Below are 23,311 nucleotides of genomic sequence, written 5' to 3'. Positions count from 1 at the left end.
CTCAGACCACACCGGGTCAGAGGATCGGCAGTCGCGCCGTTTTTTACGCGACGCCGGTCCGACGCCATTCTACCACCCAGCGTGAATGGCATCATCGTGAATGGCGCTGCGCCGCCCGGAAAAGCGGCCGCGGGGGCAAGTCCCGCGATTCTCCGGGGATTCTGCGGCCCGGATGGTCACGCAGGTCACGCAGGTGCCGTTCACACCTGCAAATAAAAATCATCAGGCAGTCATGTTCGCCGGCGGTGCGGGAGAGGATGTGAGCGGCCGGCGTATTGCGCTTGTGAGACTCTTCGGACGGACACGGACGGGGCTGCGGGCGAGGGGGGGGGCCTCCATGTTCGGGGGGGAGGAGGGGGGTTGGGTAGGGGTCCTCCATGTTCGGGATGGGGGGGCTGGGCCTCTATATTGGCGGGGTGGGTCCTCCATGTTCGGGGGGGATTGGGTCAGGGTCTTCCATGTTCGGGAGGGAGGGAGGCTGGGTCTCTATGTTGGCGGGTTGGGTCCTCCATGATCGGGGGGGGGGGCTGGGTCTCTAAGATGGCAGGGCGGGGCCTCCATGTCCATGGGGGGGGGTGTTGGGTCTTCCATGTTCGGGGGGGGGGGGGCTGGGCCTCTAGGTTGGGGGGGACAGGGCTTCCATGTTCAGGGGAGGGCGTGGGGACGACATTCCAGCCGCCATCCCAGGGTGGTGCCCGAGCCACTGCCACCAGTACGGCGGCCAGGCTGATGGGCACCGGCCCCAGGCGCTGCCTGCCCGCACGGCCCCAAGCCTTGCCCATGGGTGCGGGACCCCCCAGGGGCAGATCTCCCAGCAGCCGCCATCCATCGGCGGGAAGGGGTGGGTCCGCACCCATGGCACCCCCAGTGAGGGCATAGCCATCCAACGATGGCGCTATCAGGAGGGACGGGCAGTACTGGGCGGAGCACGGAGGGTGTGGGCAGGGGGTCTGGGTGCATGCGGGTCTGTGGAGTAATCAGCAAACCGGCACAGACATGTAGCCCAGGGCACATGGCTGTAGAGGGGGACATGCGTCATCCCTAAAGATGTTGTATAACCCCCTCCCCCTGCAGATCATAATGTTTGGGCACCAGCCAGCGATGTTGACCACCGTGGCGGGAGACGCTGTCTTGCATCCGGCCCAATGGCAGCGTCGGCGCATGCGGCTCAGTGTGGCTGCGGCAGCGGCAGCGGCGGCTGCATCAGAGGGAGGGGCTGCAGCAGGCCAGGTGGCACCCGCTCAGGCTGCAGGGCCGCCCGCCCGACGGGCGCAGGAGGAGGCCGAGGCAGACAACGACCAGAACAACGAGGGGGATGCACAGGATGGCGATACCGATGTAGATGAGGAGCAGGGGGAGCAGTTGGTGGTGGTGCCAAGGCGCTGGCGGTGCCCGATGAGGCCACGTGTCTACCGGCGCCGCATGTCCTTCGACGACCTGCTGGACAGGGCATGCAGGAGGAGATTCAGGATGAGTCGGGAAACCATTGCCATATCTGCCACCTGATGGCACACCTTGCACCGCGTGCAACTGGGGGAGGACATGCTCTCCTGGTGTCCGTCAAGGTTACGGTGGCCCTGAATTTCTTTGTAACGGGGTCATTCCAGTTGCCAAGGTGGGGACCTGTCCAGCATCGCCCAGGCGTCGGTGCACAGATGCATCCGTGCAGTGACTGACACCCTGTATGACATCGCGGACCAGTACATACAGTTCCCAGTGGACCGGGCTCACCAGGATGCCCAGGCAGCGGGATTCCATGCCGTGTCCAGGATACCTATGGTACAGGGGGCGATTGATGGTGTGCACGTCACCATGCAGCCACCAGCGGAGAACAGGGACGCGTTCATGAACAGGAAGGGGTCCCACTCCATGAACATTCAGGTGGTCTGTGACCACTGCATGAAGATCATGCACGTCTGCGCACAGTACCCGGGCAGTGTATATGATGCGTTTATCCTGGCACAATCGTTCATCCCCGCCATGTTCGAGGAACGCCCCACCCCCGGCTGCGGGGCTGGTTGCTGGGTGACAAGGATTACCCGTTTCGGTCATGGCTGATGACGCCTATACGGAGGCCACAGACCGACGCGGAGACCCGATACAATGAGGCCCATGCAGCAGCCAGGGGTGTGATCGAGAGGTGTTTTGGCCTCTTGAAGATGCGTTTGAGGTGCCTCGACTGCTCTGGAGGGGCCCTCCAGTACGATTCGGAGAGGTCGGCCACATTGTTATTGTCTGCTGCGTCCTCCACAATATTGCCCAGCAGAGGGGCAATGTTCTGGAAATGAAATGAAAATCGCTTATTGTCACAAGTAGGCTTCAAATGAAGTTACTGTGAAAAGCCCCTAGTCGCCACATTCCGGCGCCTGTTCAGGAGGAGGAGGAGGGGGCAGACGGGGAACCTACGGGAGGAGACGCCTCTCCACATGAGGAGGATGGGGCCAAGGGGGGCAACAGACATGACATGGTGGCTGGATATGGACGGGAGGCTGCACAACGCCACTGGCTTGGCCAGAGAGCACGCGAGGCGTTAATAGCCGCATGTTTCACCAACTAGAGGAGTAGGGGATCTCTGAGCAGAGGCACTGGCACCACCATACCGCCCCACCTCACCACCCAGCACCCTCACTCCCACACCACCAGACTACCTTGCCTGCCACACCACTACATGCACAGCACCCTCCAACTGCGGCACAACGGGCTGGTCTCACACGGTTGCCTGTGGAAGCGGGTGTGTTCAATGCCACGGTGAATAATGACAACCTGCTCTGCGATGAGCTGTGAGCTCCAAATCGTTAGCCAATGTCTGACTCATGGCCACAGCTACACCCTCCCCGTGGGTAGTGGTGCTCACGTTACGGACACTCCATCGCATGGACATGTTGGGTGGCTGGCGGCGGGGTGCCGAGTACGGCGGGGGGAATATTTACACCCACCTGGGCTCACCATTCCACCGACCATCAAACTCAGTGCCACTCAGTCCCCTTCACGACCTCGCAGGCACCGGACATAGCACAGAGGCACCTTGCATTGGTGTAACCGTGAGTTTAATTGTAACAGTAACATACAAGTGCCCTAGCCCCTATAACTATACTGTGCCCTGCACCCATGCCAACTTACTAGGTGTCAAATTTCTTGGCCTTACGGGCCCTACCACTACATCTCAGTGTTTCCCCAGACAGTAGGTGTGGAGGCGGACTGCTGAGACTCCGGCGCTGCGACTTGGCTCCCCGTCGGCGTGCGTTTCCTGGGGCGGCCCAGCTTGGATGGGCCAGGCTGCTCCGCGAGCGTGCTGGATGGCTTGGTGCCACCCTGTTCTGCCCACTGCCCACCAGATGCACCAGGGATGGAACGGGGGGAGTCCGAGGATCCACGGAGTTCCGGGACCTCCCTTGCAGGAGTCACCGGGACGGGCCCGGAACCTCCTCTTCCCTCAGGGTGCCCGGTGGCCCCCGGGCCTCTTTAAGGGACAGGGGTGCATGCGGAGACAAGCCCTGATACACCCCCAACACCTGGCGCTGCCAGTCCTGGAGGGCCGCTGTGGCATCGACCAGGGTCCGAATGTCAGCAGCGATGGAGCTCAGGGAGTGGGCCATCCCTGTCTGGGACTTTGCCACCTCCCTCTGTGCTTGTGCGACGCCATCCAGCATCTGGGCGATGCCGCTGATGCTCTCAGCGATGGCCTGCTGCTCTCAGTGATGGCCTGCTGAGACTCGGCCAGACTGCGGAGCGCGGCTGAGATGTCCAGTTGGCTCTGGCACATGGCTGCCTGTCCTGGGCCACGGACGACGCATGCACATGAAGCCCCACGTCTTGCATAACCTGACCCATGGCCAAAACCATTGCACCCATTGCCTCCATTGTGGGCGGCACCCTTGTGGTGTCGGCCTGGATGGCAGCCATGACCGGCCACAATCTCCACTCCTGGACGCGGATGGACTCCTCCACCTGCGTCTGCAGTTGGTGGAAGCTGGTCGTCATCCAGTTATCTAGTCCCTGGGTTTCTAACTGCATCGGGTCTATGGGTGGGACTGGCAAGTCTAGGAACCCGGGACCCGTCTGGGCGGCAGCTGGTTGCAGGGGCTGGGCTGCCCTCCGACCGTCCGGCCCCTCGGCTACTCTGACCTACACCTGCTGTACCGGTATGGCTGTGTGGTGCACACCAGCCTGTGTCTCAGAAGCCTCATCACTAAAATGACCAACCGAGGTGCGAGTCTCTGAGATGGTGGGGGGTGTGGGTGAATGCAGTGATGCCAAGTCTGGGTCGTCAACAGACCCAAAGTCTGGAGGCTCCTGCGTCGAGACCGGGGCCGGTGTTCTTTCTGTCGCCCCCATCTGAGGGGTACTGTCCGGCCTGTCCATCATCTGTGTGTCACTGTCCTTGCTCAACGTCCTTTGTATGTCACTGTCCTGACAGTCGTGCGCGTCAGTGTTCATCGTTTATGTTATGGGCGAGGCTTTTTCAGAACCCCAATATGTATCATGGAGTTCAACCAACCTCTCCCTTTAATGTATTTGTTGCTTTTCCTAGCACACGGCTTGTTCCCTAGGTGTGGGATTACAATTATGGACACGTGGGTTTTTAAACATAAAACACTGCTTATTCCATGAACTCAACTTAACATCTTAAATAAACATTGGATCTCATAACACCCCTTACTTCAAAGATAAGTCAGAAAATATTGCCACAGTAAATAACTCCTTAAAATGTTCCTTCAAACTTCCAAGAGATTTAACACCTTTAAACAGTATCACATCAGGTTAAAGGATATATATATTTTCTGTAGAATGGTAGAGATATATTAGCTTGGTTGATTTCAGCTCCAGCACCTTACTTTCTTCCTGCAAACTCTCTGGAAACACACAGACACACCCAAGCTGCTGTCTCAAACTGACTTTCTACATTTAAACTGCTCTCAGCAAAACCGGCCAGGCACTTTTCAAAACTGAAACTTCAAAATGGCTGAACTGAGCTGAGCTCCACCCACTCTATGACATCACTGTTTTCTTAAAGGTACATTGCTTAAACATCCAGTTCTTAAAGGTATTCTCACATGACACCTCCCCCCAAGAAAAAAAAATAAACCATCAACTTCAAGATGGTTTCATTTTTCACTTTTGCACCATCCACGAAGAAATGCACACAGTAAATATACATTTTCATTTAAAGAAAACAACACACGCAAACAGGTATGATAATATAGTCAATTTTTCTTTGTTCTTCTTCCTCCAACCGAAATCCTTCTCGATTGACAGTCTCTTTGAACAAAGTCTCTGCACGATCCATCCATTCCTCGGCATTTCTCTTTAGAATCAGATACTTTAGTTCAATCTGACCACAGAGTCCCTTGCAATTCTCCAATACAGGAACATTGGTGACCACAGCTTTCAGGCAGTCAAATGCCTGTTGAAAGTCCGTTGTCCATTGACATTTTTGACGCTTCTTTAGCAAGTCCATCAGTGGAGTAATCACGCCACAAAACCTTTGGACAACTGTTCGATCAAAATCATTCATGCTAGGAGATCGCATTATTTCCCTGTGTATTCAGGCTATCGGAAACTCCACAAGGAAAGTGATTCGGGCTTCTCCAAATTCACTTTCGGCTAGGTTCATCACCAAACCCGCCTCCTGAAGTCAATCGAAGAATTCCATACGATGTTTAAAATGTTCTTTCCATGTCTGGAAGTTGGAAATAAAAGCAGATTGTCCGAATTTCTCAATGCAATCCCTCAAACATGGGATAGAATAAGAGTCCCTTCTTGTAATTACATTCACCTTTCTGCAGTAAACACACAACCGTTGGGTACCATCTGGTCTAGGTACTATGGGTGAGCTCCATTGGCTGCAACCCACTTCAATTATGCCATTCTTCAGCATACTCTCAATCTCTCTGTTAACCTGTGCCAATTTTAAAGGATTAAGTCTATATGAAAATGAAATGAAATGAATGAAATGAAATGAAAATCGCTTAGTGTCAAAAGTAGGCTTCAAGTGAAGTTACTGTGAAAAGCCCCTCGTCGCCACATTCCGGCGCCTGTTCGGGGAGGCTGTTACGGGAATTGAACCGTGCTGCTGGCCTGCCTTGGTCTGCTTTCAAAGCCAGCGATTTAGCCCTGTGCTAAACAGCCCCTGTGGATGTTGTTTGATAGGAACAGCATTTCCACTTCCGGTTGCGGCGATGACCAGCTAAGCCGCACGTTTCGGCGGCTCCAGCTCCAACGGACCTTCGGGCTCTTTTAAGAGCCCCAACGGGAAATTTTCAAGCGACGAAACCCGGTGTGGGGTGAGTGAATAGGGAGTCCCCCCCACCAATGAAAGAGAAAAATATCGGCGGCGGCGGCTGCAGCGCGAGGAATCCTCGACGATAGGGACAGAAAGGGAGAAGACACAAGATGGCGGCGGAGAAAGCCCAGGCGACATGGGGGCCCGAGCAAGACGAATTCTTGAGACGGTGTGTGGAGCTACTAAAGAGGGAGGTGCTGACCCCGATGCTACAGGCAATTGAGGGGCTTAAGGAGGCACAAAGGACCCAGGAGACAGAGCTCCGCGTGGTGGAGCAGAAGGTGACGGATAATGAGGACGAGATCCTGGGCCTGGCGGTCAAAACACAGACGCACGAGGCGCTCCACAAAAAGTGCATTGAAAGGATTGAGGCCCTAGAAAACAGAGCGTGAAGGAAGAACCTTCGGATACTGGGTCTCCCTGAGGGAGTGGAAGGAGCGGATTGCGGGGCTTATGTAAGCACGATGCTAAGCTCGTTGATGGGAGCTGAGGCCCCTGCGGGCCCCTTAGAGGTGGAGGGGGCCCATCGGATCCCGGCGAGAAGACCAAAAGCGGGAGAACCACCTAGGGCGACAATCGTGCGATTTCACCGCCTTAATGATAGAGAAGAGGTCCTGAGATGGGCTAAAAAGGTACGGAGTAGCAGATGGGAGAATGCAGTGGTACGGGTGTACCAGGATTGGAGTGCGGAGGTGGCGAGAAGGAGGGCGAGTTTTAACGGAGCCAAGGAGGTGTTACACAAAAAGAAGGTGAAGTTCGGGATGCTGCAGCCGGCACGATTATGGGTCACGTACCAGGAGAGACATCATTATTTCGAAACGGCGGAAGAAGCATGGACCTTTATTAAAGATGAGAAATTGGATCGGAACTGAGGGACTGATACTGTAGGGAATGTTATTGTCGATGTAAATAGAGAAGTAAATTGGGAAGGGGGGAGACACTAAGAAATGTGGGCGCCGGTGGGAGGGGAAAGAAGGGACATAGGCGGAGAATGAGGAATGGGAGTGGGAGGGGAAAGGGTGCTGCGCCACAAGAGGCGGGTCAGATATAGGGATGTTCCCGCGCCAGAAAGATAATGGTGGGAAGACAGGCGCAAGGTAGATGGGAGTTCCCCACACGGGGGGGTCAAGGAGGGAGCAGGAGTAGCCGGGGTCAGTTGAAGTCAGCTGACTTGCGGAAGTAATATGGGGGGAGCAATCACGCTAAAGGGGGATCTAGCGGGGGGGGGGGGGGGGGGGATAACTGAGTTGCTGCTGCGGAAATCAAAGAGGAAATGGGCAAAGAGTAGGTGGACGGGGATGGAATGCGGTGCCTGGGGAGCGAGTGGGAGCGCAGAAGCGGGCTACGGGACTGGCCTAGAGAAGGTGATGGCTAGTCGACACGGGAAGGGGGCAGGTAGCCCCCTAGTGAGGCTGATCACGTGGAACGTGAGAGGCCTGAATGGACCGATTAAAAGGGCCCGAGTGCTCGCGCACTTGAAAGGACTAAGGGCAGACGTGGCTATGCTCCAGGAGACGCACCTGAAGGTGGCGGACCAAGTTAGGTTAAGGAAAGGATGGGTGGGACAGGTGTTCCACTCAGGGCTAGATGCAAAGAATAGAGGGGTGGCCATATTGGTGGGGAAACGGGTAGCATTTGAAGCAAGGGGCATTGTAGCAGATAGCGGAGGTAGATATGTAATGGTGAGTGGCAGGCTGGAGGGAATGGAGGTCGTGTTGGTTAACGTATATGCCCCGAATTGGGACGATGCGGGATTTATGAGTCGGATGTTGGGTCGTATCCCGGACCTGGAGGTAGGAAACTTGATATTGGGAGGGGACTTCAACACCGTGCTGGACCCAGGGTTAGATAGATCCAGATCTAAGACCGGAAGAAGGCCGGCAGCGGCCAAGGTGCTCAAGGGGTTTATGGACCAAATGGGGGGAGTGGATCCATGGCGATTTCTTAGACCGAGGGCCAGGGAGTTCTCCTTTTTCTCCCATGTTCATAAAGTGTACTCCCGGATAGATTTTTTTGTTCTGGGAAGGTCGTTGATCTCAAGGGTGGAAGAAGCTGAGTATTCAGCCATAGCGGTTTCGGATATGCCCCACACTGGGTGGACCTGGAACTAGGAGAGGAAAGGGAGCAGCGAGCACTCTGGCGATTAGATGTGGGATTGATGGCGGATGAGGGAGTGTGTGGAAGAGTGCGGGGATGTATTGAGAGGTACCTGGAGGCTAATGACGACGGGGAGGTCCGAATGGGAGTGGTATGGGAAGCACTAAAAGCGGTGGTCAGAGGAGAGCTGATCTCCATTAGGGCCCACAAAGGGAAAACAGAGGACAAGGAAAGGGATAGATTACTGGGGGAGATTTTAAGGGTGGACAGGGAATTTGCGGAGACCCCGGAGGAGGGACTATACAGGGAGAGACGACGGCTCCAGACGGAGTTCGACCTTTTGACCACCAGAAGGGCGGAGGTGCTGTGGAGGAAGGCACAGGGGAGGAGGTATGAATATGGGGAAAAGGCTAGTCGCCTGCTGGCCCATCAGCTGCGAAAGAGGACAGCGGCGAGGGAGATAGGGGGAATTAGAGACGAAAAGGGAGCTACGGTGCGGAGAGCAGGGAAGATAAACGAGGTGTTCAAGACCTTTTATGAAGGACTGTATAGGTCCCAACCCCCGGAGGGAAAGGAGGAGATGCGGCAGTTCCTGGATCAATTGAGGTTCCCGAGGGTGGAGGAGCAGGAGGTGGAAGGCCTGGGGGCACCGATTGGGGTGGATGAGGTTATTAAGGGGCTGGGGAATATGCAAGCAGGGAAGGCTCCGGGACCAGACGGGTTCCCGGTGGAATTTTATAGAAAATACGTGGACTTGTTGGCCCCGCTGTTGGTGAGGACGTTTAATGAGGCCAGGGAAGGAGGGACTTTACCCCCGACAATGTCGGAGGCGACGATATCGCTAATTTTGAAGCGGGATAAAGATCCGTTGCAGTGCGGGTCCTATAGACCTATTTCATTATTGAATGTGGACGCCAAATTGCTGGCAAAGGTACTGGCATCGAGGATAGAGGACTGTGTCCCAGGGGTGGTGCACGAAGACCAGACAGGGTTCGTAAAGGGGAGACAACTGAAGGTCAACGTGAGACGACTATTAGGGGTGATAATGATGCCCCCAGTAGAGGGGGAGGCAGAGATAGTGGCGGCAATGGATGCAGAGGAGGCATTTGACAGGGTGGAGTGGGAGTACTTATGGGAGGTGCTAAGGAGGTTTGGGTTCGGGAACGGGTTTATTAGCTGGGTCAAACTCCTTTATGGGGCCCCAACAGCAAGTGTGGTCATGGGTCGGCAAAGATCGGAGTATTTCCGACTATATAGGGGAACAAGACAGGGATGCCCGCTATCTCCATTGTTGTTCGCGTTGGCAATTGAACCTCTGGCCATGGCGTTGAGAGACTCCAGGAAATGGAGAGGGGTGATTAGAGGGGGAGAAGAACACCGAGTGTCGCTATACGCAGATGACCTACTGTTGTATGTGACGGACCCAGTGGGGGGGATGACAGAGGTCATGCAGATATTGAGGGAGTTCGGAGATTTCTCGGGATATAGGCTTAACATGGGGAAGAGTGAACTTTTCGTGATACACCCTGGGGACCAGAGTAGAGAGATAGAAGGCCTGCCCCTAAGGAAAGTGGAAAGAAACTTCCGATACCTGGGGATTCAGATCGCTAGGAGCTGGGGAACCTTGCACAGACTTAATCTGACACGATTGGTAGAACAAATGGAGGAGGACTTCAAGAGGTGGGACATGCAGCCACTGTCGTTGGCGGGCAGAGTGCAGGCAATTAAGATGATGGTCCTCCCGAGGTTCTTATTTGTATTTCAATGGCTCCCTATACTAATCACTAAGACCTTTTTTAAAAAAATAGACAGGAGCATCACGAGCTTCGTGTGGGCAGGGAAAGTCCCGAGGGTAAGGAGGGGGTTCCTACAACGTAGCAGAGACAGAGGGGGATTGGCGCTACCGAATCTGGGCGACTACTATTGGGCCGCCAATGTGGCGATGATTCGTAAATGGATGATGGAGGGAGAGGGAGCGGCGTGGAAAAGACTGGAGAGAAAGTCCTGTAAAGGGATGAGCCTAGAGGCGCTGGTGACGGCGCCGCTACCGCTCTCACCAAAAAAGTTTACCACGAACCCAGTGGTGGCGGCAACATTGAATATCTGGGGACAATGGAGGCGACAGAGAAGTGCGCGGGGAGCCCTGGTGGGGTCCCCAATCAGGAACGACCACAGGTTTGCCCCAGGAAGAATGGATGGAGGATTCCAGAGCTGGCACCAGTTGGGAATTAGGAGGGCGGGAGATTTATTTATAGATGGGACGTTTGCGAGCTTGGGAGCATTGGAGGAAAAGTATAAGTTGCCCCGGGGAAACTTCCTTAGGTATATGCAGGTGAGGGCATTCACAAGACAACAGGTGAGGGAATTTCCGCTGCTTCCGACACAGGGGATCCAGGACAGAGTGCTTTCGGGGGTGTGGGTCGGGGAGGGCAAGGTGTCAGAGATATACCGAGAGATGAGGGAAGAGGGGGAGGAGCTGGTGTGCGAACTAAAAGGAAAGTGGGAAGAAGAGCTCGGGGAGGAGATAGAGGAGGGTATGTGGGCTGATGCCCTAAGCAGGGTAAATTCCTCTTCCTCGTGCGCCAGGCTTAGCCTGATTCAATTCAAGGTGCTACATAGAGCACACATAACGGGAGAAAGATTGAGTAGGTTCTTCGGAGTGGAGGACAAGTGTGGGAGGGGGGGGGGGGGTGGAAAGTTTTATTTTATGTTAAATGATTAGTTGACCATGTTGGTTAGCCATTTGTTCACTGTTAAATTTTCTTTTTTTTTATGTTTGATGTGTAAGGGGAAAAAAATTGTGATCGAAAAATTTTCAATAAAATATATTTTTTTTAAAAAAGGAACAGCATTTCCCACATCTGCATCATGTATAGCCATTTTAGTACTTCCCAATTTATCTCTACAAACTTGCCCATGAGATATCAATAACTCTTTCTGGTCAGTTTGTTTTTCCTCTGGAAGGTAACTTAACAATTCATTCCAATTTTTAAGAACATCCTCATTTTCCAATTTAATTTGAGGTATGTCAAATTCACAGTCATCTGGATTTGATTTGTTACTTTGAGTTAGAATCACTAAAACCTCCTTTTTCTCTCCTTCCCTTTCAAAGTACCTTTTAAGCATATTCACATGACACACTCAGTGAGTCTTCCTTCTACCTGGTGTCTTTACCACATAATTCACCTCACTTAATTTCCTTTCAATCTGATACGGTCCACAAAACCTAGCTTTTAAAAGCTCCCCTACCACTGATAACAACACTAAAACTTTATCCCCACTGGCAAAACTACAAACTTTGGATTTCTGGTTCGCTACCCGTTTCATCACATTTTGTGCAACTTTTAAATGTTGTCTAGCCAATTCACCTGCTCTATTTAATCGTTCCCTAAAATTTGACACGTAATCCAATTGTGTAATTTCCGATTTCTTACCCACCAATTTTTCCTTAATCATATTAAGTGGTCCTCTTACCTCATGACCAAAAATTAGTTCAAAGGGACTAAATTTGGTAGACTCATTAGGTGCATCCCTAATTGCAAACAATACGAATGGGATACCTTTATCCCAATCCTCTGGATAATCTTGATAATACACCCTCAACATTATCTTTAATGTCTGATACCACCCTTGTAATAGGTTTCTCAAATGCTGGAATGGGTATTAAGGGCGCTGGTTTTATCATGCTTGGGGTTTCCCTATCACTTGACATGTGTGACATGATTGACAAATTTTAACTACATCTTTAGGTAATCCAGGCCAATAAAAATGTTTCTGAATTTTAGCTTGAGTTTTCCTTATTCCCAAATGACCTCCCACTGGTACCTCATGTGCAACTTGCAACACCTCCTTTCTATACCCTACCGGCAATACTACTTGATGAAATTCTGCCCACTTTTCATCCGCCTGCATATGTACAGGTCTCCATTTTCTCATCAAGACATCATTTTTACGGTAATAACACTCTGGTATACACTCAGATTCCTCTTCCGTATATGCTTTCTGATATACCGTTTTATTTCTACATCTTTCTGTTGTAACTCCGCCAATTTTCCTGAGCTAAAAATATCCGCCTCATCCTCCATCTGTTCTTGTTCTTTTTCAACCATCTGATCAAAAATTGTTTCTGAACTTCCGGTTGCGGCAGGGATGAGCTAGCCGCACGTTTCGGCGGCTCCAGCTCCGACGGAACTTCGGGCTCTTTTAAGAGCCCCAACGGGGACTTGAACGGCCGTAAAACCCGGTGCGAGGTGCGAGGGAAGGGAGACCCCCCCGAAAGACGGAGGGAAAAACCGGCGGCGGCGGCTGCAGCCCAAAGAATCTGCAGCCAGAAGATCAGAGAGAGAGAGAGAGAGGGAGTGAAACAAAATGGCGGCGGAGAAACCACAGGTGACATGGGGGCCTGAGCAGGACGAGGTGGTGAGACGGTGCATGGACCTGCTGAAGAAGGAGGTAATGACCCCGTTGTTACAGGCAATATAGGGGCTTAATGAGACTTTAAAGACCCAGGAGATGGAACTTCGCGTAGTAGAGCAGAAGGTGTCAGGTATTGAGGATGAGGTCCTGGGCCTGGCGGTCAAGACTCAGACGCACGAGGCACTTCATAAAAAGTGTGCTGACAGGATTGAGGCCCTTGAAAATGGAGCGCGAAGGAAGAACCTTAGGATACTAGGTCTCCCGGAGGGTGTGGAAGGAGTGGACTGTGGAGCATACGCAAGTAAGGTGCTGAGCTCACTGATGGGTGCTGAGGCCCCTTCGGGCCCCATGGAGGTGGAGTGGGCAAACCGGATCCCGGCGAGAAGACCAAAAGCGGGAGAACCACCGAGGGCGATAATCGTGCGATTCTACCGCCTTAAGGACAGAGAAGAGGTCCTGAGATGGGCCAAAAAGGTGCGGAGTAGCAGATGGGAGAATGCGGTGGTAAGGATCTACCAGGATTGGAGTGCGGAGGTGGCGAGAAGGAGGGCGAGCTTCAACCGAGCCAAAGAGGTTTTGCACAAAAGGAAGGTGAAGTTTGGGATGCTGCAGCCGGCAAGACTATGGGTCACGCATCAGGAGAGACAATATTATTTCGAGACGGCGGAGGAAGCATGGTCCTTCATCAATGAAGAGAAACTGGACCGGAACTGAGGGACTGATGCTGCAGGGAACTGTTATTGTTGTTATTATTGTTTTTGTTAATGGGATGGTGAAAGTTAAGCGAGAAGTAAACAGGGAAGGGGGGGGACACTGGGGAAATGTGGGCGCCGGTGAGGGGGGAGAGGCGGGACATAGTCAGAGAATGGGGAAGGAGAGGGGGAGGGGAAAGGGAGCTGCGCCATTAGAGGCGGGACAGGTAAAGGGATGTTCCCGCGCCAGAACGAATAAGGCGGGAAAACAGGCGCAAGGCGGATGGGAGTTCCCTCACACCGGGGGGGCCGAGGAGCGAGTAGGAGTAGCCGGGGTCAGTTGAAGTCAGCTGACTTACGGAAGTGATATGGGGGGAGCAATCAAGCTAGATAGTGATCTAGCGGGGGGGGGACGACAACTGGGTTGCTGCTGCGGAAATCCAAAAGGAAATGGCTAAAGAGAAGGTGGTCGGGGGCGGAATGCGACGCTGGGGGAGCGAGCGGGAGCGCGGAGGCGGGATGTGGGACTGGCCTAGATAAGGTAATGGCTAGTCGACACGGGAGGGAGGCAGTGAGGCTGATCACGTGGAACGTGAGAGGCCTGAATGGGACGATAAAAAGGGCCCGAGCGCTCGCGCATTTGAAAGGACTAAGGGCAGACGTGGTTATGCTCCAAGAGACGCACCTAAAGGTGGCGGACCAAGTTAGGCTAAGGAAAGGATGGGTGGGACAGGTGTTCCACTCAGGAATGGACGCAAAGAACAGAGGGGTGGCCATTTTGGTGGGGAAACGGGTAGCATTTGAAGCAAAGAACATCGTAGCAGATAGTGGAGGTAGATATGTAATGGTGAGTGGTAGGCTGGAGGGAATGGAGGTCGTGTTGGTTAATGTGTATGCCCCAAATTGGGACGATGCGGGGTTCATGAGACGGATGCTGGGGCGTATTCCGGACCTGGAGGCAGGAAATTTGATTTTAGGAGGGGACTTCAATACGGTGCTGGACCCGGGGCTAGATAGATCCAGCTCAAGGACTGGAAGAAGGCCGGCAGCGGCCAAGGTACTTAAGGGGTTTATGGACCAAATGGGGGGAGTGGATCCATGGCGATTTCTTAGACCCAGGGCTAGGGAGTATTCCTTCTTCTCCCACGTCCATAAAGTGTACTCCCGGATAGATTTTTTTTGTTCTAGGAAGGTCGTTGATCTCTAGGGTGGAAGAAGCTGAATACTCAGCCATAGCGTTTTCGGATCATGCCCCACATTGGGTGGACCTGGAAGTAGGAGAGGACAGGGAGCAGAGAACACTCTGGCGATTAGATGTGGGACTGATGGCGGATGAGGGAGTGTGTGCAAGAGTGAGGGGGTGTATCGAGAGATACCTGGAGGTCAATGACGACGGCGAGGTCCCTGTGGGAGTGGTCTGGGAAGCACTAAAAGCGGTGGTCAGAGGAGAGCTGATTTCTATTGGGGCCCACAAAAGGAAAACAGAGGCCAAGGAAAGGGATAGATTACTGGGGGAGATTTTAAGGGTGGACAGGGAATTTGCAGAGACCCCGGAGGAGGAGCTGTACAGGGAGAGGAGACGACTCCAGACCGAGTTTGACCTTCTGACCACCAGAAAGGCGGAGGTACTGTGGAGGAAGGCACAGGGGAGGAGGTATGAATATGGGGAAAAGGCTAGTCGCCTGTTGGCGCACCAACTGCGAAAGAGGGCAGCAGCGAGGGAGATAGGAGGAATTAGGGATGAAACGGGAGACACCGTGCGAAGGGCAGGAAAGATAAATGAGGTGTTTAAGACCTTTTATGAAGAACTGTATAATTCTCAGCCCCCAGAGGGAGAGGAGGGGATGCGGCAGTTCCTGGACCAGTTGAGGTTCCCGAAAGTGGAGGAGCAGGCGGTGGCAGGCCTGGGGGCGCCGATTGAGGTGGACGAGGTTATTAAGGGACTGGGAAGCATGCAAGCAGGGAAGGCCCCGGGGCCAGACGGGTTCCCGGTGGAATTCTACAGAAAATATGTGGACTTGTTGGCCCCGTTGTTGGCAAGGACGTTCAATGAGGCCAGGGAAGGGGGGACACTACCCCCGACAATGTCGGAGGCGACGATATCGCTAATTTTGAAGAGGGACAAAGATCCGATGCAGTGTGGGTCCTATAGACCTATTTCACGATTGAACGTGGACGCCAAACTGCTAGCAAAGGTGCTGGCATCGAGGATAGAGGACTGTGTCCCAGGGGTGGTGCACGAAGACCAGACAGGGTTCGTAAAAGGGAGACAATTGAATGTTAACGTGCGACGGCTATTAGGGGTGATAATGATGCCCTCAGTGGAGGGGGAGGCAGAGATAGTGGCGGCAATGGACGCAGAGAAGGCATTTGATAGGGTGGAGTGGGAGTATTTATGGGAAGTGCTAAGGAGGTTTGGCTTTGGGAACGGATTTATTCGCTGGGTTAGACTACTTTATGGGGCACCAACGGCAAGCGTAGTTACAGGTCGACATAGATCGGAGTATTTCCGATTATATAGGGGAACAAGACAGAGATGCCCGCTGTCTCCATTGTTGTTTGCGCTGGCAATTGAACCTCTGGCCATGGCGCTGAGAGACTCCAGGAAATGGAGAGGGGTGACTAGAGGGGGAGAAGAACACCGAGTCTCGTTATAACGCGGATGACCTATTGCTATACGTGTCGGACCCAGCGGGGGGGATGATAGAGGTTATGCGAATCTTGAGGAGGTTCGGGGAATTTTCGGGGTATAGGTTAAACATGGGGAAGAGCGAATTATATGTGATACATCCAGGGGACCAGAGTAGAGAGTTAGAAGGCTTACCGCTAAGGAAAGTGGAAAGAAACTTCCGATACTTGGGGATTCAGATCGCTAGGAGCTGGGGAACCTTGCACAGACTTAATCTGACACGGCTGGTAGAACAAATGGAGGAGGACTTTAAAAGGTGGGACATGCAGCCTTTATCGCTGGCGGGCAGGGTGCAGGCAATTAAGATGATGGTCCTCCCGAGGTTCTTATTTGTATTTCAATGTCTCCCTATTTTAATCACCAGGACCTTTTTTAATAAAATAGATAGGAGCATTACGAGCTTTGTGTGGGCAGGGAAAGTTCCGAGAGTAAGGAGGGGGTTCCTGCAGCGCAGTAGGGACAGAGGAGGACTGGCACTACCGAATTTGGGAGATTATTATTGGGCCGCCAATGTGGCAATGATACGTAGATGGATGATGGAGGGTGAGGGAGCGGCGTGGAAAAGGCTGGAGAGAAGGTCCTGTAAAGGGACGAGTCTAGAGGCGCTGGTGACGGCGCCGCTACCGTTCTCACCGAAAAAGTACACCACGAACCCGGTGGTGGCGGCAACACTGAACATATGGGGACAGTGGAGGCGACAGAGAGGGATGCGGGGAGCCCTGGTGGGGTCCCCTATCAGGAACAACCATAGGTTCGCCCCAGGAAGAATGGATGGAGGATTTCAGAGCTGGTACCAGTTGGGAATTAGGAAGGTGGGAGATTTATTCATAGATGGGACTTTTGCGAGCTTGGGAGCACTGGAGGAAAAGTATAAGTTACCCTGGGGGAATTTCTTGAGATATATGCAGGTGAGGGCGTTTACTAGACAACAGGTGAGGGAATTTCCGCGGCTCCCGACACAGGGGATACAGGACAGGGTGCTTTCAGGGGTGTGGGTCGGAGAGGGCAAGGTGTCAGAGATTTATAGAGAGATGAGGGAAGAGGGGGAGGAGTCGGTGGGCGAACTAAAAAGAAAGTGGGAAGAAGAATTAGGGGAGGAGATAGAGGAGGGTATGTGGGCTGATGCCCTAAGCTGGGTAAATTCCTCTTCCTCATGCGCCAGGCTTAGCCTGATTCAATTTAAGGTGCTACATAGAGCACACATAACGGGGGCAAGATTGAGCAGGTTCTTTGGAGTGGAGGACAAATGTGGGAGGTGTGGCGGGAGCCCGGCAAACCACGCACATATGTTTTGGGCGTGCCCGGCACTGGAAGGGTATTGGAAGGGAGTGACGGGAGTGATTTTGCAGGTGGTGAAGGCCCGGGTCAAACCAGGCTGGGGGTTAGCTCTATTTGGAGTTGCGGAAGAGCCGGGAGTGCAGGAGGCGAAAGAGGCCGATGTCGTGGCCTTTGCGTCCCTCGTAGCCCGGCGCAGGATCCTACTCATGTGGAAGGAGGCGAAACCCCCCGGACTGGAGGCCTGGGTAAACGATATGGCGGGGTTTATTAAACTGGAGCAGATAAAGTTTGCCCTGAGAGGATCGGCTCAAGGGTTCACCAGGTGGTGGCAGCCATTTCTCGACTACCTAGGGGAACGTTAGAGGGAAGACGGATGACCAGCAGCAGCAACCCAGGGGGGAGGGGGGGGATGGGGGGGAGGCAGTTGAGTATAGGTCAATAGAGTACGAGGTTTTGTTACTTGTATATTATTACTACTATTATTATTATTGTTAAAAAGTTTAAAAATATCTGTTTTGTTACTGTTATCGTTTCGCTTGTTTTGTAAGCGGGAAAAATGTTGCTCAGGGAAAAAAATTTCAATAAAATATATATATATTTTTTAAATTGTTTCTGATAATTGCACTTCAACCTCATCTTCACTCTTTGATTTCTCCTCTTGTCTTAACCTGTGACTTTGCGACCTTGTTACTACACAATCCGGAAAATCCCAGGATATTCGTCCTTCAACATTTCAGTTGACTGATTTTCCATTGGCTTATCAACCACAGTATGCATCACTCCCAACTGCGATCCAGCTATATCATTACCCAAAATAAACTGTATTCCTGGACAAGATAGTTTATCTATTACTTCTACTACCACTTCACCACTCTTCACTGGACTTTCCAACCTTACCTTATATAATGGAACGCTCCTCCTCTCACCCTGAATTCCAGAGATCACCACCTTTTCTGGCAACATTCTTCCCAAACTACATAATTCCTCATCTCTTACCATTAAAGATTGACTAGCCCCTGTATCTCTTAAAATTGTGACTTATTTACCTGCTTCTCCTGATACACATGAGTAAACTTTACCCACACAAGTAAATTCTTTGAAGACATCTGGCACCTTCTTAACAATTACTTCTTGTTTAGCACAGGGCTAAATCGCTGGCTTTGGAAGCAGACCAAGGCAGGCCAGCAGCAGGGTTCATTTCCCGTACCAGCCTCCCCGAACAGGTGCCGGAATGTGGTGGACGAGGGGCTTTTCACAGTAACTTCATTTGAAGCCTACTTGTGACAATAAGCCATTTTCATTTCATTGAACAGGCTGTACAATCGTTTGCACCTCCTTCGCTTCCCTTGGGCTTTCCTTTACCACTCTAACAAACCCCACTGTCTTATCCTGTTTTACCACATCAGCCTTCCCAGTGCTTTTCTTCAACCACCAACATTGTGACTTTACATGGCCTAGTTTATTACTGTGAAAACATCTGAAACTTTTCATTTCTTTTCCACCCTCCTGGATTTCTTTTTTAATCTGAGGTACACTCTCTTTATTGTCTCCCATCAGATCACCTTTACCTTTACCACTTGAGTATTTCTCATGTCCCCAGTTTCTATCCCTCAGCGGCTGACACTGATGTCGGAAACCAATCTTTGATTTATGAACTAATTCATGATCATCTGCCATTTCCGCTACTAATCTCGCAGTTTTCACCCTCTGTTCTTCCACATGAGTTCTCACTACATCAGGAATTGAATTTTTAAACTCCTCCAAAAGTATAATTTCTCTCAGAGCTTCATACGTTTGGTCTATTTTCAAAGCCCTTATCCACCTATCAAAATTACTCTGTTTGAGCCTTTGAAACTCCATGTATGTTTGACCAAATTCTTTCCTTAAATTTCTAAACCTTTGTCTGAAAGCTTCAGGCACTAGCTCATATGCACTTAAGATGGATTTCATCACCTCCTCATATGATCCAGATACCTCCTCTGGTAGTGATGCAAACACTTCACTAGCTCTACCTACCAGCTTTGTTTGAATCAGTATCTCCCACATGTCCTGTGGCCATTTCATTTGTTTAGCTACCTTCTCAAATGAAATGAAAAATGCTTCCACTTCCTTCTCGTGAAACCTTGGCAATGCTTGGACATATTTAAATAGATCCTCACCACGTCTTCGACTATGACGCTCTGTCTCATTATCCTCATCCATCTCCTCCAACTGTACGTGTCCCTTTACGTCTGCCAATTTTAACTGATTTTCATGTTTCATGGTCATTTTCTGAAGTTCAAACTCCCTCTCTTAATCTTTTTCCCTGATCTGTATCTCCCTTTCTTTTTTTTTGTTCTGCTCGGGCTATTCTTTCTTTTCTCCTTTCTTCTCTCTCCTTTTCTTTTTCCTCTCCCTCTTTCTCTTTATTTTTCATCTCTCTCACTCTCGTATGCAAACCTCTTTAATTCTTTTTCATGTTCCATTTGTTTAATTTGCAACTGAATTTTTGCCATTTCCAATGAGTCAAACTCTATCTCAGGCAACTTTAAATGCTTAACCACCGCCATAATTACCTCATCTTTTCGCATTTTGTCAGGTAATGTTAACTGGAATGTTCTTGCCAAATCTAACATTCTGCTTTTTGTTTCTGTCTGTAAGGTACTATGTGTAACATTCTCCACCCCCAAAAACTTCTTAGCCTCTGAAAGAGCCATTGTTCACAACACTCTCCTCACTTAAACTAAAATACCACACCGGAAAAGCAACAATCCTTCACTGTCTTTAAGTTCACAAAAGCCAATCCAATAGATAGACTTTTATCCCCCTCAAGCCCCCGATTGTTATGGGTGAGGCGTTTTCAGAACCCCAAAATGTATCATGGAGTTCAACCAACCTCTCCCTTCAATGTATTTATTGCCTTTCCTAGCACACGGCTTTTTCCCTAGGTGTGGGATTACAATTATGGACACGTGGGCTTTAAACACAAAACACTGTTTATTCCATGAACGCAACATAACATCTTAAATAAACATTGGATCTCTTAACACCCCTTACTTCAAAGATAAGTCAGAAAATATTGCAACAGTAAATAACTCCTTAAAATGTTCCTTCAAACTTCCAAGAGACTTAACACCTTTAAACAAAATCACATCAGGTTAAAGGATATATATATTTTCTGTAGAATGGTAGAGATATATTAGCTTGGTTGCCTTTAGCTCCAGCACCTTGCTTTCTTCCTGAAAACTCTCTGGAAACACACAGACACACCCAAGCTGCTGTCTCAAACTGGCTTTCTACCTTTAAACTGCTCTCAGCAAAACCGGCCAGGCACTTTTCAAAACTAAAACTTCAAAATGGCTGAACTGAGCTGAGCTCCACTCACTCTATGACATCACTGTTTTCTTAAAGGTACATTGCTTAAACATCCAGTTCTTAAAGGTACTCTCACATGACAGTCTGCATTTTGGGGCTGTCACTATCCTGGGTATCCGTCCTCTGTTCATCACAGTCCTGGGTCTCAGTCCTCTGTGCGTCCGATTCCTGTGTCCCAGTGTTGGAGGAAGGTCTTCCTTGCTGTCTGCCCACCCCGCCATGGCATGCGTTCCTGGGGGCATCTGGACCTGGAACTTATTGGGGGCGAGCAGCCAGGCGGTCCGGGATGAGCGGCGGCAGGTCCTGCAACATGCAATGCAGCATGTATTGTCACACATGCGGACTGGGCTGAGGGGGTGTAGTGGGGGGGGGGGGGGTGAGGGGGTGTCACCAGGCAGGGGAATGGGGTGAGGGTATGTACTGGGGGGGAATGGGGGAGGGGTTGTACTGGGGGGGGGGGGGGTGTACTGGTGGGGAATGGGGGGAGGGGGTGTACTGGGGGAATGGGGGAGGGGGTGTACTGGGGGGGAATGGGGGAGGGGGTGTAGTGGGGGGGGGAATGGGGTAGGGGGTGTACTGGGGGGGGAATGGGGGAGGGGGTGTACTGGGGGGGAATGGGGGGAGGGGGTGTACTGGGAGATGTACTGGGGGAGTGGATGTACTGAGGAGGAATGGGGTAGGGGGTGTACTGGGGGTGAATGGGGGAGGGGGTGTACTGGGGGGGAATGGGGGAGGGGGTGTAGTGGGAGGTATACTGGGGGTGTACTAGGGGTGTACTGGGGTGAATGGCGGGAGGGGGTGTACTGGGGGGGGAATGGGGGAGGGGGCGTAGGCAGGCAGGCGAGTCTCACTTGCTGGTGCACCTCCGATCTGGCAAAGGGCAACCACCCGGTCTCTGGCTCTGTCAAAGAGGTCCAGTGCTCTCTGCTCGTGTACTGTGAAGGGGTGCAGTACAGGTGAACCCCCTCCAGTTCTCGCACTCACCCGGTGGTTGTGGGGGGTCTTCTCCTGGGGGGGAGCAGCAAAGCATCAGAGTTAGGCGGTACACAGCATTCCGCGCAGATGTCGCCAAGACGATGGCATGGGGGAATTGGGCAGCCGGCCACGGCGGCTCTCATGGGAGTGTGCGCCCATGTGGGTCAAGTGGGAGGTTTGGCATCCCTCTTGGGGAGGGTTACTGTCACATGTGTGGGTGGTAGGGGTTGTGTGGTGCCAGGGGCGCGTCTTGGTGTACTCACCCTGGCTGCCCTCGTCAGGTCGTGCATCTTCTTGCGGCACTGCTCAGCCGTCCGTGGGGTGTGCCCCACCGCGCTTACCGCAACACCCACCTCACGCCAATTCCTCCGGACTATGCTGGCAGGTTGCCGGTGGCCACATCTAATGCACAGGATCGCCCTCCTCTCCTCTACTGCATCCAGCAGCATCTCAAGGTCATTGTCCTTGAGCCTCGGGGCGGCACGGTGGGGGGCGTCCATCTCGCCGTCTCGGGACTTTGCGGCGCTCGTGCACATTTCATGTGACGCGGCGCCGGATCATCGGGGCGTCACACAAATGATGCCGGTATGGCGCCACGCCCCCGCGCTTCTCGCTTGCCCCGTGTTGGCCCCTTTTGCGGGCCAGAATTAGTCGTCGGGTCGGGCCATTCACGGCGCCGTAAAACACGATGGCGTGGACACTCTGCCGCGGGATGAGATAAGCCCGTCCTGGATGTTTCGGCGCTAAGAGAATCAAGAGCTCTGGGGGTGGGAAGGAAATTGAAGTGGATGTAGAAGACAGAATTTCAGCTATGAAAAAGAATTGCAGCGTGGTCTCAAGGAGCCGAAAGGCCTCCTCCTGTTTCTTAAATTTCCATCTGGAAAATGTACACAATGAGGATCAATTCCTGCCTTCAAAATGTGCACTGTCATTTTGCTCTCAGAAAAGAGTTTGGCTGTCAGTTAAAGTTAGGGGTGTTGGATTCAATATCAACAACAACTTGTATTAATACAGCACCTACAGCTTAAATATAGAAATGAAACAATTCACCATATTATTTGACATATCTAGATTGAAAATGAATTAGAGTGATTATTGATCACAAAACATTTGTTACAATTTTACAGATAATTTATGCCCTATATTTTCACAGGTGTTTGTAATGAGGTTTTGCCTTATATTCTGATGGGGAATTGCTCAGTGCTTGCAGCAATTCTGGCGTTGTTTCTGCCCGAAACATTCAATATTCCTCTCGCAGAAACCATTGACCATATGCAGAAAATAAGTGTGTATAGTTTTTATGATTGAGTTTTTCCTCTCAATTTCTGCGCTGAACAACTTACATTTCTTTGTGATGCAGCTTGGGCCATGTTCTGCTTAAAAGATTTCCAGTGACGGGGGATGTGCTGAGCAGCCGCACATCAGGTGGCTGTCCTCCAGAATACAGTCAAAAAGGCACTTTTGCACAAATTTAGCCCGAGCGTTCGGACTAATTCTACTCCTAAACAGAAAACGAAGAGAAGAAGA

At 51.8% G+C, this 23,311-nt stretch overlaps 1 pseudogene; it reads left to right on the top strand.

Moving 5' to 3' along the window:
- The window catches only part of LOC140427397 (organic cation/carnitine transporter 2-like), a 92,324-nt pseudogene extending 69,232 nt beyond the window's left edge, over positions 1 to 23,092 (top strand).
- The last annotated feature ends 219 nt before the right edge of the window (positions 23,093 to 23,311 follow it).

This window comes from Scyliorhinus torazame, chromosome 7, assembly GCF_047496885.1.
Source record: "Scyliorhinus torazame isolate Kashiwa2021f chromosome 7, sScyTor2.1, whole genome shotgun sequence".
Classification (NCBI taxonomy): domain Eukaryota; kingdom Metazoa; phylum Chordata; class Chondrichthyes; order Carcharhiniformes; family Scyliorhinidae; genus Scyliorhinus; species Scyliorhinus torazame.
This window is presented reverse-complemented; position numbering and strand designations above follow the sequence as displayed.